Raw genomic sequence first — 8,839 nt, forward strand, 5'->3', positions numbered from 1 at the left:
TGCAGGAGTGGCTTCGGGACAAGTCTCTAAATGTCCTTGAGTGGCCCAGCCAGAGCCCGGACTTGAACCTGATCGAACATCTCTGGAGATCCCTGAAAGTAGCTGTGCAGCGACGCTCCCCATCCAACCTGACAGAGAAGAATGGGAGAAACTCCCCAAATACAGGTGTGCCAAGCTTATAGCGTCACACCAAGAATACTCAATGCTGTAATTGCTTCCAAAGGTGCATCAAACAAGTACTGAGTAAAGGATCTGAACACTTATTTAAATATAATATTTCAGTTTTTTATTTTCAATAAATTAGCAAAAATGTCTCAACTTGTTTTTTCTTTGTCATTATGGGGTACTGTGTGTATGTAACAGGTGTAAAATATACTTTACGTATTTCAGCGAAAATCCCTCATTTATTTTAATTTATTATTTTCAGGTTTTGAGATGTATTACAGTACTTTCAAGAGTGAACTATTTTATTGTATTCATTTTCTAAATTGTGTTAATGTTGTGGTGTCATCAACGGGAACAATGCTTTTACTCCTCAGTTTGCTCAAAGCAAGAAGAGAGGTACAGTGGGGAGAACAAGTAGTTGATACACTGCCGATTTTGCAGGTTTTCCTACTTACAAAGCATCCAGAAAAAAAATCCAGAAAATCACATTGTATGATTTTTAAGTAATTAATTTGCAATTTATTGCATGACATAAGTATTTGATCACCTACCAACCAGTAAGAATTCCGGCTCTCACAGACCTGTTAGTTTTTCTTTAAGAACTCCTGTTCTCCACTCATTACTTGTATTAACTGCACCTGTTTGAACTCGTTACCTGTATAAAAGACACCTGTCCACACACTCAATCAAACAGACTCCAACCTCTCCACAATGGCCAAGACCAGAGAGCTGTGTAAGGACATCAGGGATAAAATTGTAGACCTGCACAAGGCTGGGATGGGCTACAGGACAATAGGCAAGCAGCTTGGTGAGAAGGCAACAACTGTTGGCGCAATTATTAGAAAATGGAAGAAGTTCAAGATGACGTTAATCACCCTCGTCTGGGGCTCCATGCAAGATCTCACCTCGTGGGGCATCAATGATCATGAGGAAGGTGAGGGATCAGCCCAGAACTACACGGCAGGACCTGGTCAATGACTTGAAGAGAGCTGGGACCACAGTCTCAAAAAACCATTAGTAACACACTACGCCGTCATGGATTAAATCCTGCAGCGCACGCAAGGTCCCCCTGCTCAAGCCAGCACATGTCCAGGCCCGTCTGAAGTTTGCCAATGACCATCTGGATGATCCAGAGGAGGAATGGGAGAAGGTCATGTGGTCTGATGAGACAAAAATAGAGCTTTTTGGTCTAAACTCCACTCGCCGTGTTTGGAGGAAGAAGAAGGATGAGTACAACCCCAAGAACACCATCCCAACCGTGAAGCATGGAGGTGGAAACATCATTCTTTGGGGATGCTTTTCTGCAAAGGGGACAGGACGACTGCACCGTATTGAGGGGAGGATGGATGGGGCCATGTATCCCGAGATCTTGGCCAACAACCTCCTTCCCTCAGTAAGAGCATTGAAGATGGGTCGTGGCTGGGTCTTCCAGCCTGACAACGACCCGAAACATACAGCCAGGGCAACTAAGGAGTGGCTCCGTAAGAAGCATCTCAAGGTCCTGGAGTGGCCTAGCCAGTCTCCAGACCTGAACCCAATAGAAATCTTTGGAGGGAGCTGAAAGTCCGTATTGCCCAGCGACAGCCCCGAAACCTGAAGGATCTGGAGAAGGTCTGTATGGAGGAGTGGGCCAAAATCCTGCTGCAGTGTGTGCAAACCTGGTCAAGAACTACAGGAAACGTATGATCTCTGTAATTGCAAACAAGGCTTCTGTACCAAATATTAAAGGTTCTCTTTTCTGATGTATCAAATACTTATGTCATGCAATAAAATGCAAATGAATTACTTAAAAATCATACAATGTGATTTTCTGGATTTTTTATTCTGTCTCTCACAGTTGAAGTGTACCTATGATAAAAATTACAGACCTCTACATGCTTTGTAAGTAGGAAAACCTGCAAAATCGGCAGTGTATCAAATACTTGTTCTCCCCACTGTATGTGTTTATGTATGCTCCGGTCTTTTGAATGCAAACGTTCACAAGTGCACGAAAAAGACAAGCAAAAATGATATCATCATTGACTTAGTGTTGTTGCACTACTGTTTGTAGGAATATAGATTAGCGTGAATGGGAAAATTTTAGAGCGCAACTTTGATTGCAACTTTGCAATGCTAGCTAGGGCAGCTACCGTTAGCTTTGGTTGCGGGAGAGGGTCTCTTTCAGGTACAGACAGCATGAGTTTTCTGACGATTTTCTCAAGGACATTATACACTGTCTTTTGTATTTATCAGGCAAATATACTTGTGTATGAGAGTCCAGACAGCAGCATTAAAGTTTGCCTTGCATTTGTATGCATTCCATGCAGGTATGTTGTGAAATGTGACGTTATTGTAATTCATGTTTAATGTGCCTAGTTAGYGGTCGTTCATTTTGTTACTTGTCTGGTCATTGCCTGATTAGTATGCCTCAGGTATAATGGTACAAAAGTACACTCAAATAAATATCTAGCACGAATGAGCAAATTATTAGAGTTCAGTGTGTCAAATCGGAGGGCCTGTTGTCCGGACCTCTGGCAGTCTCTATGGGGGTGCCACAGGGTTCAATTCTCGGGCCGACTCTCTTCTCTGTATACATCAATGATGTCGCTCTTGCTGCTGGTGATTTTCTGATCCACCTCTACGCAGCTCTACACAGCCCTTCTTTGGACACTGTGTTAACTAACCTCCAGACGAGCTTCAATGCCATACAACTCTCCTTCAGTGGCCTCCAACTGCTCTTAAAATGCTAGTAAAACTAAATGCATGCTCTTCAACCGATCGCTGCCCACACCTGCCCGCCCGTCCAGCATCACTATTCTGGACGGTTCTGACTTAGAATATGTGGACAACTACAAATACCTAGGTGTCTGGTTAGACTGTAAACTCTCCTTCCAGACTCACATTAAGCATCTTCAATCCAAAATTAAATCTAGAATTGGCTTCCTATTTCGCAACAAAGCATCCTTCACTCATGCTGGCTAACATACCCTCGTAAAACTGACCATCCTACCAATCCTCGACTTCGTCGATGTCATTTACAAAATAGCCTCCAACACTCTACTCAACAAATTGGATGCAGTCTATCACAGTGCCATCCGTTTTGCAACCAAAGCCCCATATACTACCCACCACTGCGACCTGTACGCTCTCATTGGCTGGCCCTCGCTTCATACTCATCGCCAAACCCACTGGCTCCAGGTCATCTACAAGTCTCTGCTAGGTAAAGCCCCGCCGTATCTCAGCTCACTGGTCACCATAGCAGCACCCACCCGTAGCACGCGCTCCAGCAGGTATATCTCACTGGTCACCCCAAAAGTCAATTATTCCTTTGACCGCCTTTCCTTCTAGTTCTCTGCTGCCAATGACTGGAACGAACTGCAAAAATCACTAAAGCTGGAGACTCATATCTCCCTCACTAGCTTTAAGCAGCAGCTGTCAGAGCAGCTCACAGATCACTGCACCTGTACATAGCCCATCTGTAAATAGCCCATCCAACTACCTCATCCCCAACATGTTTTTATTTATTTATCTTACTCCTTTGCAACCCAGTATCTCTACTTGCACATTCATCTTCTGCACATCTACCATTCAGTGTGTAATTGCTATATTGTAATTACTTCRCCACCATGGCCTATTTATTGCCTTACCTCCCTTATCCTACCTCATTTGCACACACTGTATATAGACTTTTCTACTGTATTATTGACTGTATGTTTGTTTATTCCATGTGTAATTTTGTGTTGTTGTATGTGTCTAACTGCTTTGCTTTATCTTGGCCAGGTCGCAGTTGTAAATGAGAACTTGTTCTCAACGAGCCTACCTGGTTAAATAAAGGTGAAATAAAATAAAAATAAATACAACTAGTGTATTGGTGTACAACGTTTATAAAATGAAATGTGAGTCTTTTGAAAATATGAACATGTACATTTTGTACAATGCATTTTTTTGTTGATGTAGAATTTGCTCAAAGCGTGATGAGAGGCAAATATACTTGTGCGTGCGAGTCGAGACAGCAGCATTAAAGTTTGCCTTGCATTTGTATCCATACCATGCAGCCATTAAAAGAGAGACAACCAGCAGAGTTGTGTCTAGAGCCTTCCCTTCCACCTACACCTCACCAGAACATAACGCAGAAAGGTACCAGTACAGAACCGGTTACATGTAGATTGATGAGAGAATTATTTCTTTTTTAAATCAATTTTATAATAAGGATGTAACGTAACAAAACGTGGAAAAAGCCAAGGGGTCTGAATATTTTCTGAAGGCACTGTAAATACAGTATCAAAGCAAGTACTGTGTAATGACACACAATACCAACAACATTATCTGGGTTAAACAATTATTGAATAATGATGGACAACTATATGATTATCCAGAATTCATGAGAACACACAATGTTACATTCAGTCCTGAGGAGTATCAAATTGTTGTTAGAGTGCTCTAAAAGTGCTATTCTTCTTTTTGGAGAATATAACAATACTCAAAGTGCAACTGTTGAGGATTTTGTAGCCTCAATACAATTAGAATGAATTGACATTTTAAACTATGAATGTAATAACATGTATATAAGAAAACTATGAGGAGACGTTACTCTTCCCTCTGCTAAAATGTACTTGAATGCAGCCCTAGGACAAGTGAAGTCTCGTTGTTGTCTGGCAAATATAGTATATCTAATAAGGTGAAAGAAGTATCATACAAACTCATTCATAAAATCTACCCTGTAAATACACAGATTTAAAATAGCTATTGATAACAAATTTGTATTTTGTGGTTGTGACCCAGAAACTCTTGACCGTTTATTTTGGGACTGTTCTTATGTGGGATTTATGAGGGATTTTATTTGAAAAGAAACAACTATTAATGTTAATCTGAGAGACTGATATTATATTTTATTTTGATCCAAATGATATGGACCCTGATTTAAATGTCATTGTTCATTTGTTTATTTTTCATGGAAGATTCTTTGTCCATAAAATGAAGTGGGCAGAGAACAAACCCCTATTCACATTATTTAAGATAGAATTGAAATATTATTTAGAAATGATCAGTAAATGTAAAAACAAAAAAGCAATACACACCATTAAACGTTTTGACAAATTGAAAACGTATCTCGATATGTAATACGTCTGTTAGGTTTATGTACTCGTTTGTATATTTCTGTTTTTGTATTTGTTGTGTTCATAATAAAATACAATTTAAAAATATATTAAAAAAGACACAATACCATCAAATTGACTGGTACCATAATCGGAACGAATGAATGGATACATGGATGAGGGGAGTGGTATGTATTTCACAGTATTTTACTGTAATTACAAGGGATTGATTCAAGCAGGTTGGCTGCTAGGTAAAGTGTTTGCACATTACAGCATATAAATGAATAATTGGTGTTTTATATCACTTGCACTTCTAAATTGTCAACTATTTCTTGTTTTAGACTGCATAACCACATACAGTAGGAATTAAATTGCTACTCACATGTGCAACAAATTTTGCCTCTTACAAGACACGCCTCAAAATATGCTAATGAGTCAGAAACCATGCACCCACTGCTGGTCAAAAGGTTTTTGGCGCTTCAAAGACACAATACGGCACTGTATTCTGTGGGGTGGAATTACAGTACCACAGCAATTATTTCCCTGCCCAAAACATTTCCGCACAATGCACCATAATTTACAGTATGCTGCAGTAAAACGTTTCAGAGTATTTTACTGTTGATAATACCCCAAATTACCATATAAATTACAGTTTTCCGATACAGTGTAGCTACATATTGGTGGGGGATAAGAGGAAACATTCTTGAAAGAGAAGAGCCGGGGTTTACCTTCGAGTTGATGTAAAATATTCATCATCAACTTGGCTGTACCTCAGCATAAACAGGAGAGATGGAGAGAATGAGAGGAGAAGGAGGAAGACAAGAAGAAGGGAAAGATGACAGTGAATCATCAGTTAATGTATGAATAAATTCTGTAGCCACACAGAAGAAAAAAAAATATATATWTTTTTTTATAGCTTTGGTTAAATGTTGGATTTATACATTATGATTTAAATTGAGCATTTTCTCTGGCACTCATTTTTAACCCATTCAATTATTTAGTTTATTTCATWAAAAAAAAAAGGTGTTTTGACATCAATCATACAGAAAGTCATCTTTAAATCCTGTTCATAAGCATATCAACAACAAACCTCAGGAAAAGTCTCAAAGCAAATGCCAACATTGAGTTCAATCTTCCACACCAGGCCASTGAAAAACCCCAACAGAATGAATCCTTTACAAGCATTAACAACAAGTAGTAATGAAAAGGAGACACTGCAGCGACCAGCTCTAATCCAATAGAAATTGAAGCGTTTCAGCTTAGTGGTCATTCACTCTCCAAATCAAATCACAAAATGGAGGCTTCTCTGCCAAGTGCTGTTCACGGCTTCTGTAAGGAACAAGGATTGTGTGGCAATGCTCCATCTGGGGAGAGGAGAGAACAGAGAGAGAATGGCCCCGCTCAGTCCAAATCAATCCACAGTAGAGACTATGTACTCTGGTCCAAACCAGATTAAAGCCATACTACGGAACGGTTCTATCCAAGCCAACCCAGGCTAAACATGCCCCTATTGAAGTCAAAAAAGGGTAGAAATAGCCTGGTTCAAACTGGATGGACTGGAGTGCAGTGAAGTGAGCCAAAACTGATATTGTATGAACATACAGCCGGTCCTATTACAAGTGGGCAATGCTTACTCACAAACATCATGGTGACACATAAAAGCTTGCACAATCACAGACATATTCAGTTGGACATAGACACTGACTAAGCCAGGGCCATGGGCCTGTAAGATAGACCAGTAGATGAGAGAGAATGAGTGTGTGTCTCAGGAGGTAGAGTTGCGTTTTAAATGGAAGGGCTTTGTGTCCRTAATGAAGGGCCTATCAACACCTCTCTCTCTCCCTCTCTCTCTATCTCGTTAAAGCAGACAAGGACAAACTGAGCCTGACATGTACTGAGGCTGAGCGAGGTAACCAGAGACAAAAAGGGAGGGAAGGGGAATGGGGGGGGGAGGGGGGGGGGATGGGTGGGTGGGAGGGAAGGGGGGGGGGGGGGGGGGGGGGGGAGGGGGGGGGTGGAGGGGTGGGGGGGGGGAGAGGGGAGGAGGGAGGGAATGGGGGCGGGGAGAGAGAGTTTTGGAGCAAGGGGCAGTGGATGGAGGGAGTGAGGGATGGGAGAGAGATACAGAGAGGGGGTAGAGAAGAGAGAGAGGGAGGTGTGGGTTAGGGCGAGGAGTGGTAGAGGAAGAGGAGATGTCAGGTGCTGTTGGCCTCAGGTATGCTAGGTAACTCGTCACTAATGGCTAAAACGTCATCCCTTCCCCCCTCCACCCCCCTTTACCTTCAGCTTTAACTTCCAACATTACTTTCACCTACACTGTTACTTTCAACGTCTCTATTTAAAGCTCTAATTGGAGGAAAGTACTTGGGGGGTGTAGTTGGGGGGTGTGTGCTCTCTCTCAGGATGGGAGAGAGCACACACACACACACACACACACACACACACACCACACCACACACACACACACACACAACACCACACACACACACACACACACACACACACACACACACACACACACACACAACACACACACACACACACACACACACACACACGTGAGAGCTACTGTACGAGCCTGGGAGCCTTGGGTACAGCCCCATCCATTTAGCAGGAAGCTGCTGGTGCATTCGGTAATTTGTCTTCATCCCCATATCGGGCCTGTTTTTATATGAGGGGAGTTTGAGAGGGGGAGAGAGAGAAAAAGGTCTGCCTGGGGACCCAGCCTGCAGTTTGATTACAGGAGGAGGACAAGATGGAGGGATGGAAGAAGAAGGATGGAGGGAAATGTGGCCCACAGCACCGGAAACACCTACGTTCTGGGTTTTGAGTTAGGCCCCTTGTGATGTGTGAAGGGTTTGTGTGTGTGTCTCCATTCATGTAGTTGAAGTGAGACTGTACTCTCCTCTGTTCTGCAGGCAGCTCCACTGCTTCAGACAGAGATAAGCAGGCTAATTAAGAGGCCATTAATAAATCTGTTAATGACACTCCATTAGGGAAAGGAAAAGGCCTGGCACATTAAACCCAGTCTATGTACTGTGCTACACATGCTATATTATAGAGGAAACAACATGCTACACTATAGAGGAAACAACATGCCACACTATAGAGGAAACAACATGCCACACTATAGAGGAAACAACATGCTACACTATAGAGGAAACAACATGCCACACTATAGTGGAAACAACATGCCACACTATAGAGGAAACACATGCTACACTATAGAGGAAACAACATGCTACACTATAGAGGAAACAACATGCACACTATAGAGGAAACATCATGCCACACTGTAGAGGAAACAACATGCTACACTATAGGGAAACAACATGCACACTATAGAGGAAACACATGCCACACTATAAGGAACAATGCCACAACTGAGAGGAAACAACATGCTACACTATAGAGGAAACAACATGCTACACTATAGAGGAAACAACATGCCACATATAGAGGAAACAACATGCCACACTGTAGAGGAAACAACATGCTCACTATAGAGGAAACAACATGCCACCTATAGAGGAAACAACATGCTACACTGTAGAGAAACAACATGCCACACTATAGAGGAAACAACATGCCACACTATA

The sequence above is a fragment of the Salvelinus sp. IW2-2015 genome, linkage group LG3, assembly GCF_002910315.2.
Source record: "Salvelinus sp. IW2-2015 linkage group LG3, ASM291031v2, whole genome shotgun sequence".
Lineage (NCBI taxonomy): Eukaryota > Metazoa > Chordata > Actinopteri > Salmoniformes > Salmonidae > Salvelinus > Salvelinus sp. IW2-2015.